Source organism: Palaemon carinicauda, chromosome 43 (assembly GCF_036898095.1).
Source record: "Palaemon carinicauda isolate YSFRI2023 chromosome 43, ASM3689809v2, whole genome shotgun sequence".
Taxonomy (NCBI): domain Eukaryota; kingdom Metazoa; phylum Arthropoda; class Malacostraca; order Decapoda; family Palaemonidae; genus Palaemon; species Palaemon carinicauda.
In genome coordinates, this window is record NC_090767.1 from 35,009,230 (window position 1) to 35,018,957 (window position 9,728).

Below are 9,728 nucleotides of genomic sequence, written 5' to 3' on the forward strand. Positions count from 1 at the left end.
AAACCTGTAAACTGAAGGTGAAGGGTATTTTGCTAGAAGAAATATAGAATTATGGTACTTACATATAAAGGTTAAATTGAGTATCCCTTCCTCTCTATCGCCTTCTCGAGACATTCTGGGACTGAAAGTGCTAGGTTTTTGGAGGGTTGTTTTAGGAATGGAGGCCAAAAGCTGGAAAACAATAGATTCCAATCGTGGCACTAAGGAGGTGTCCATATCACGCAACTTCTTTTTTAATAACCGCCAAAAGTTTTCAATGTGGATAATATCAGGACTATTACCTGGCCAGTCATTGAAATAGTTGACATCCCAGTCCCTTAGCCAGTCTGTTACAAGTTTGGCCGTGTGAGCAGGAGCCCCATCCTACATTAAAACTTCTGCCTTGGTCTGCTCGAAAGAGTCAGGAAGGTTGTCTGCCAATAACTCCAGATGGTTGTACTGGTTCACTCTCTCATTAGCAGGATGTACAATTAGCTTCCCAACACCATAAAAAGTAAACACTGCCCAAACCATAAGAGAGGCAGGGTGCTTGAGGTTCTTGTTTTTGAAGCAAGGTTTCAAGGGGTCATCATCTGGCTTGCATAATTTGTGTAAAACTCCCTTGTTGGTAAGATGATGTTGGGATATATCATTGGACTGCAAATGATATTTTCTTTATAATATTAAGCGTATGGGAGTGTTTCAACGATGGCCTCCCCAGCTGAGTAAGAAGTTTCCATCACAGTTAAAAGATATGTTCCTGCTGCCTTGAAATGTCTCTCAGTTTTATAACAAAGACTTTCTGAAATAATTGACCAGTGATTCAGTCATATCAAAGTAATCAGCTTTCCCGTTATACTACACCTTTACTTGTTTGAATTATTTGGTCACATCACACCCATTTGGCTTCACAAATTACATCAGTCCTAATATCTGCAAAATTGGTCATTCTAATTGATAATGTTCTGTTCAGTTCTACTCACTATTGAATTCTTATTTATATCTTATTTTCATCATTTATAAAAGTAATAACAGGAGATTGCTTTATAACACTATATTCGGTAGTAAATTTTACATTTGTTCTCTATACTCTTTGTCAACATCGCTTTCCCACACCTGAAAGATGGTAAGTCTACAGCAAGAGACTACTATTTTGGAACACAGAGATAATACTATATGCATGTTATCACTGATCACCCTTGTTTATAACAATATCACCAGAGAATCGAAATCTTTGATTTTCTGGCCCTTCCTAAATGTGTTTTACACTCCTGCTACTATTAACATATCTGCTACTTGTTTGAATATCATGTCCTCTCTCTCCTAATAAATAGGTATTCAAGTGTACTTGTAATGATATTTAAAATAGATTAAAACCTATGGCTTGATTTCTGATTGAACTGCATTGTGGTAGATTTGTTTGAAGAGTTGGTGCTTGTTGAACCACTAAACATTATCTCAAGTTTGTTAACACTTGTTCAGTCACGAGTTCGGTCAATTCAGAAATGGTCATATGTAAATGCTAAGATGGTATTTCTTTTTTTTATAAATTGTTATCTATTGTCAATAGTGTTAGGCTTCTATTTTTTTGTGTAGAAATTATATATGGTTTATTATCAAGAAGTTGTTCCTACAAAAATACAAACCATCCTCATTTGATAGAAGTATTACTTCAGCAAACCTGAATGTCCATTTAAACTTTTAACGAAGTTGACATGTGGAGGGTATGCTCCACTTACTAGCCAGGTAGAGCAACTCTCACTTTAACTTCAGCCCCAATTCAGAATGTATGTTGTTCTCTATTATTTTTGTATTTGCTAATATGATTAGGAAACTGTAGCCAATGAGAACACATTCATCCTTGAGTCACTGTAATGGCCCTACAGGGTTGAAGATACAAGTAAACATCTTCTACCACCCCCTGTCCCCCACTTCCCTTACTCAGAAAATGTGACAGAGACAGCTGTTAGTTTTAGTAATTCTAGGTCGCATTTCTAAAAGAGGTTGACATTATTGTTATGTGTTCATTCTTTATGTGGTGTCACTTCATTTGTCTTCTTGAATAAAACCTCCGAAAAAACAGTCTTATAGAAAAAAAAATGTAGTTGGCCTACATATTTGATACATTGGATCTTTTTGTATGGATTTTTCCAATGCACAGTAATCCCAGAGGAATAGCTGCCAATTATTTCTTGAAATGTTATTGGAAACAAGATTCAATTTCACAGGGACGTGCTGAAGGGTGCAATTGCATTCATACGTGCCAGAGAGATTTAGACATTGACTAGCGGACCAATCGTCAGACCTTTAAGTGAAGAAGTGCACCAAAGCCATGTTGTCCGTGCGAATGACAAACGGCCCAAATTCTTTGATGTGGTGGAACATATGCAATTCCCTTAATTCTTAGTCAAATGTGGAGTACTCAGATTCCGCACTAGACAGTTTCCTACCGAAAAAGGCCAAAGAGTGTGGTTACCCTATGACCCCCTCCTTGAGTACTACAACAATTATAATGTTTCTACTATCAAAGAGAAAAGGGAAAGATCAGGTAATACACAAAAACTTAGTGAAGCCATGTTTGATAGGGCATTTTTTGTAGTGCAGAAAGCTGTTATGACTTGTCTTTGAGAGAGACATAGATTGCTCGAGAGTAGCGACGATGGCTGCAAGGAACCAGTAATAATAGTTGACCATGAACAAAAATTCTTGCATTGCTTTGATGGTCGAGGGTGTGTGGATGTTCTGAACAGCTGGTACTCTCTCAGGGAAGGGATGAACTCCTTCAGGAGTGATGCGGTACCCTAAGAAGGATACTTCGTTGACACCAAAGGTACACTTGTCGGACGCCACTGCAAAGCCGTTCTATTGTAGGCAGTCGAGCATGACACGCAGGTGAAGGAGGTGTTCCTCTTTGAAGGAAGAAGACAAAAGTATGTCGTCCTTGTAACATACTCTGAAGTGGAGGTTGACGAAAAAGCTATTCATGAAGCGTTGAAGAGTAGCTGCTTCATTATTAAGGCTGAAACCGTATGGTTGTAGCTGTATGTTTTGAAGTGGATGGTGATGGTTGTCTTAGGGATGTCTTATGAGTTCTTGGACATCTGATAACACCCCTTCATTAAGTCAAGCATGGATAAAGCCTTTCCTTTGTTGTGAGTAGGAGGTAATTGTGGCAAGGTTTTGTTGGGAGGTAGTTAATCCATTCTGTCTGCTTATTCATGTGCCAGTAATCCCCACATGGGTGCAGGGAATTTTCTTACTGCAGGACTATATGTAAGAACAATAGGCATGAGCTTACAGCCTTTTGGCAAAGGTACATTTCTTTCAATTCAGCAAACATTTTTTAGTGACTCCAAAACAATTCGGCAGATGACACTTGACTCTTGCGAACACTGATAGCCCTGTTGTCTTGGTATGGTGATCAATACTTTGTTTAGTGGGAATGGTGGGCATATTGTGAAGTTGAGGACAGAAAACTTCTGAGCGCAATGTGAGGAGACAGGCGTAGATATCCATGGGTGTGCTGATGTGGAGAGTAATTTTGGAGGTTGTGTGTTGAACACGAGTCGACGAGTAAGAGTCTGTGTTAAGTAACTGTCGGTGAGCAACCTCATCCAGGAGGTGGAAATGGGTGAAGAAATCCACAACGAGGATTGGCAATGGGATGTCAGCAAAGAGAAACTTTAAATTATATTTGGCACTCACAAAATATAAGATAAGGGCTTATTAACACTGGGTGGAGATCGCAGATCGGTTGGCAGCTACTATTTGGACTTTGGTAGGCTTAGACAGACTAAGTTGTCTACCAAAAGTTTCTTTCTGTACTTCCATCATGTAAATAGAAAAGAGTGCAGAGAGGGGAGGCCACTGCCAAAAGCCCTGGTCTTCTTAAAAGTCTTTAGGCCACTGACCACTGTTTACACATTTTTACACAGCAACTATGAATTTGGAGTGGTAGTAATATATCCATGGGCAATGTGCGTCATTCAGTGGCTAGAAAGGTCATTGGTTGTGGTGTGAGATACGGGTGGAACATAATGGTGGTGGGTGCCTTTGTCACCCTTTCTACACATCGCGGGGTGTGTGTCTGTGTCCTACCATATTCTATCGTACCACATTCAGGTTAACTTCAGTTGATGTTGAATAGTTGTCCTCTTCATCTTATTTAGGGTATTGATTGAAGAATTGAAGGTGGTGAATTGGTTTTCCATAAGTGTGTCGAATTTGGTCACCAGGTCCTTCATGGGCAAAATGTTGACATTAGGGACGGCAGCACATACAGGTTTGGGCAGCCGCGGTACCCAAAGGGCCTAAAGTAGATTTACCACCTGAGGAGAGCTATTTGTAGCAGGTTGAAAGTGAACTAGATTATGATTTCCCCGAGTGCAAGCAAAGACTTTCGATTCACAAAGTGTTGTGGAGAGAGCTTAAAAATCTTGGTTATATGGACGGCTTGCAATGGTGAGTACTGCTCCAGGATATAAATACTTGGGGCGTAGTACGATATTGGGGTATCCCTTTGTTCAAAAAGGAAATTGTAGATTTCCCCAAAAGTGTCGTTGGTGATAGCCACTAGTATATAGCCTGCTTTGGTGATATAGCTAGTTATGCCCCCTCTGTGAAACTGAATCTTGCTGCACTGAAATCAAGTAAATTCCTCCCTACTTCTATGAATGTTGTAGAGAGACAGAGACATAAATCAAGGGAGGTATCCCAAACAGTATGGTGCAGCACCAAGGGGAAAGGAGGAAGAGAGCTGTTCCTTCTCTGGTCTGCAATTTTGCGATTGTTCTGTTAGGTTATATCAGAGAGGTTTTAGGAATGTAACTAAACTTTTTTAATAGATAATGAGCCTATATACAAGTACTTGCAAGCAAAAACCTCACTAAATTCAAACAAGCTAATACAAGAAAAGCCAAGCTTAATCTACTTCTTTTAAATGTGCACGGAGAGAGCAGGATATACGAAAAAAAAAATTAAAACACTGAATGACCGTGTGCGAAACATTTGTGGTATAATATCCTATATTCCTTAGATTAGTTCCGTCCAAAAAACATATATAGTTATATAAAACTATATTTTTACTCCTACTAATATATTAGATAGACATTAACGTTTAAACATATAATTCTTCTTATATAAATCTTGTATGCTTATTTCATTCATTGCCCTTGTTTTCAACTCACCTATGATACCGAGATTTTCATAAATGGGACCTTTCTTTATTTGTTTTAGTTAATGCACTTAAAACTCACTTACATACCATATCTTCCCTTTCAAAACTATGCTCTAAACCATAACCCTCAAGGAACCTTTCAAAATTACAATCAATCTTATTCTCGACCGTACCGTGCATCTTTGACATTGAATACGATTAATCTTCTTTACATATTCTAACTTAAAATCGAATTTATCCAAATTTTATATTGTCTTAGCAATGTTTGTATTCATACACTCTTTCCTAATATATTATTATTATTATTATTATTATTATTATTATTATTATTATTATTATTATTATTATTATTATTATTATTATTATTATTATTATTAGCAAAGGAAAAACCCTACTTTGAAAAGCAAGATGCTATAAACCTAACGTGAAAAATAGCAGAGTCAGGAAATGATATAAGGAAGTAATTAACCGAATAAGAAAAAATGAATAAAATATTTTATAAACTGTAACAACGTCTAAACATATGTTATATATAAACTATAAAAAGACTTATATCAGCCGGTTAAGCATGGAAACATCTGTTGCAAGTTTGAACTTTTGAGGTTCTACCAATTTAACTTACCGATAAAGATCATTCCAAATCATGGTCAAAACATGGTCACCCTCATGATTTTGAAGGCATGGCTATTACAATTAACTGCATGCCTAGTATTACGAACAGGAGGTATCTGTCTGTAAAGATATGAAGGTAAAGGATGATCAGAAATACGAAACATTTTATGCAACATACATAACCAACTAATTGAATTGCGGTGCCAGAGATCAATACCTAGATTAAGAACTAGAAATTTGATAGACCGTAAGTTTCTGTCCAACAAATTCAGATGAGAATCAGCAGGTAAAGACCAGGAAATAGAACATTATTCGAAACACTGTAAAATTCAAGAATTAAAACAAGTCTCAAGAGTAGATCAATTATTGAAAATATCAAAATAGCTCAAAAACCAGTTTTCTTTGAATTGAAAGATGATACAGAGCTAATGTGTTTGTGAAAAGTATATTTGCTGTTGTGAATCACACCTAAATGTTTATAAGAGTCATACAAAATTTAAGAAACATTTTCAATGCTAAGATCTTTATGTTAAGGAGCCATTGTCCTTGTTCTACTTACAAGAATACTTTGAGTTTAGTTCAGATTAAACTTCAAGCCCCATAACCTGCGCCATGCGATTATTTTAGCTAGATCTCTATTAAGGGATTCAGCATTCCGATATCTACATTTAAGGTATGGAATTAATGCAAAGTGTGTAGCATCATCTACATATGCGATAAGCTTGTTTTTTAGACTAAACCACGTGTCATATGTATGAATTATGAAAAATAAAGGAGCAAGAACACTACACTAGGGATTACAAGATATCACATTCCTATACTGACTATAGTGTCCATCGACACCAATTTGCGATGTATGGAACATTCAATATTGATGCTTAGAAACGACCCACCCACTCCCAAATGTACCTTTCTTAACTGGAACTGGTTAGTTATATAAATACTCAAGCTCTGACCAAATAAAGTCCAGTTGCATTCACGAGTCTCTCAGCTACAACTTAACTGCTCTTCGGCACATTGTCGACCACCGGGGTGTTAAACTACCTCCCGTGCCTTAATCCTTGATGATGCTGTCCTCAGACACTGACTAAGCCATTAATGCCACACCTTGGAGACTTTAACCTGGTTCCCAAATGTTGAAGTCAAGTTTTGCTTATAGAGCGTAACCCTGTCAAACACTAAAGCTGAATATGTTCTCGCTACCATCCCTGGGGACACTTCCCTGAAATCTCCAATTGGCTATGCAAAGACGGGGACACCCCATAATGTATGAAGACCTCAGATCATACGTCGTAGAGCACTACTCGCTATCAGCGACCACCCACATAGCATAACTTTTTTAGCTCTCAATAACGTTCGGGACTATATGGCTTAGCTCTCTCTCATGGACATGACCAGTATTGTTCACCTGCTTCCTAATGCGGCGTTTCTGGTTGTGAAGTGAATGTACTTAATGCAATTTGTACAACGTGCTTACACGAATCTGTACGTATGTCATCCCCAATGTTGATATTTTGCCCAAGAAGGTCCTGATGACCAAAGTCAATGCCCTATGGACAGCCACTTCAGTGCCTTCTGGACCTCCCCCCAAGCCTCCATTTCTAAGGAGGTAAACGAACTATTCAACTTTGACCGAAGTTAACGTGGTTGCCATAGGACACAGTCGCACACCCTCTGACGTGCCAGAGGGTGGACAGCATCCTAGGGGTACTCTACTTCTGTGAATGTTACGTGGGCGACATGTTTTTCTTCTCTTTTTCCAAAGAGGTACACCTCCTTTATCTATGAACCATACTCGACCACCTAAAACAGAATGGCCTTGTGATACTGCATGACAAGTGCACTTTAGTGCCAACGAAGTATTATTCTTAGGGTACCACTTCTCTCCTGAAGGAGTTCACATCCTACATGAAAAGTAGCAGCCATTCAGAACTTCCTCACGGCTTCGACCATGAAAGCACTGCAAGAATTCTTAGGCATGATCAACTATTATCACCGTTTCCTGCCATGAATCACCACACCTTGCCCCCTCTATTCCTCCTTCAAAGAAAGCCAAGAGACCTGGAGTGCAGTCCTATTCCAGAAAGGGCCTTTTGCAACGCAATGAAAGCCATATCAATCACTGCTGCTCTTACTTTTCCTGTGCCACATTGACCTCTCCTTTTCTTCACCGATGCTAGTGACGTCACTATTGTGGCAGTCCTCGGGCAGGTGTTCAATGGCTCTACACGCCCATTGGCCTTCTTCAATAGAAAGCTGTCCATAACGGAATCCAGCTACTTCACCTTCGACTGCAAATAGCTGGTAGTGCATTTAGCTGTCCCTAACTTTCCGTTATTTCTCGGAAAGAATGTCATTCATTATTCGCAAGGATTACTAGCTTTGTTTTCATAAAGCCCTTAACAGGGAAAATGCAACGTCTGCCTCGTGTATATCTGACCTATCAATTATGGACATCATTATCGAATCTCCTGGGTCTCACATTTCCTTAGAACAATGCATACAACCCTGCTTTCACCAGTATGGTTGAACGTTATCATCGTACCATCAAAGCAGTGTTGATGTCCCGCTGCAAGTGCTCTGACTGGTTTACCCAGTTTCTCTGGATCCTCCTGGTATTCAGATCCACTCCTAAAGATGCCGTTGATGTCTCGGTATCTGAAATGGTGTATGGCAACCTGTTGGATTTCCTTGCCGGAATTCTTCCATCTGAAACCTCTTTCGAAAATCTCCAGCAGGTAAAACAATTTTTTGGGAAAATTTTCTCCGTGCTGTCAAAATTAAAAGTCCCAGCTAAGCAACACACCAACTGATCAGCACTCATGAACATATGTTTTCTGTGTAATGGCTATAGTAAGCCACAGTTAATGCCCCCTTAACAGATCTTTCCCCCTGACCCGCTGTACGCCGAAAGCATTCCTCCTCAACATGTGTGACAAAGAAGACTGGGTCTCCCTAGATAACCTAAAACTATCATATCTCCTGTCAGATGATCTGCCTACCTTACGCTTCTTAAAGGCAAGGCGTCCTATTTCACATGTATGTCGTCTTTTGGGAGGAGCCATGTATCGCTCAAGTATCAAACATGCTAATATACATTGCAACAATATTTCAAATTTTTTGTATATTGTTTTTATTGCTCTCCCTTTTCAATGATAACCTATCTATTCGTGAATTTTCCTGCACCATTGGGTTTGAATATATGTGGGGTTCTTGACCGGAAAAGGTTGTGTAAATACTCATGTTCCGACCAAAGAAAGTTTAGTTGCATCCACAAAAGACTTTCAATAACAACCTAATAGTTGGCCGGCATATTATGTAAGTGATTATAAGTACTCAATATATATATATATATATATATATATATATATATATATATATATATATATATATATATATATATATATATATATATATATATATATATATATATATATATATATATACATATTCTTCCTCTTCGTCTAAAGCTTTTCCTGCTATGAAGGGTCGCTATTTCTAGAGAGCCGTTTCCAAGTTCTTCTATCTCCGATGTCCTCCATTGTGAGATCTTTCTCCTCCATATCTGTTGTTACAAACTCTATCCACCTTCTTTTTGGTCTCCCCCTCCTCCTCCTACCTGGAACATCCATATCCAGAATCCTCTTCATAAAATACTCCTGGTCTCTCCTCATTACGTGCCCAAACCAGTGTAGTCTCTTTTCGTGGATTTTCTTTGACACCTCTGTAACCTTTGTTGTTCCCCTACCAAGTCATTCCTAACCTTATCCAATCTTGTAATCCCAGCCATCCATCTTAACATTCTCATCTCTGCAACATTCATATTCTTCTCAAAGATCTTTTTCATGGGCCAGGTCTCTGCACTATATGTCATGGTAGGTCTGACTACAGTTTTATGTACCTTTCACTTTAACTTTCCGTTTATCCTTCGATCACACAACTCTCCCGACACTCTTTTCCA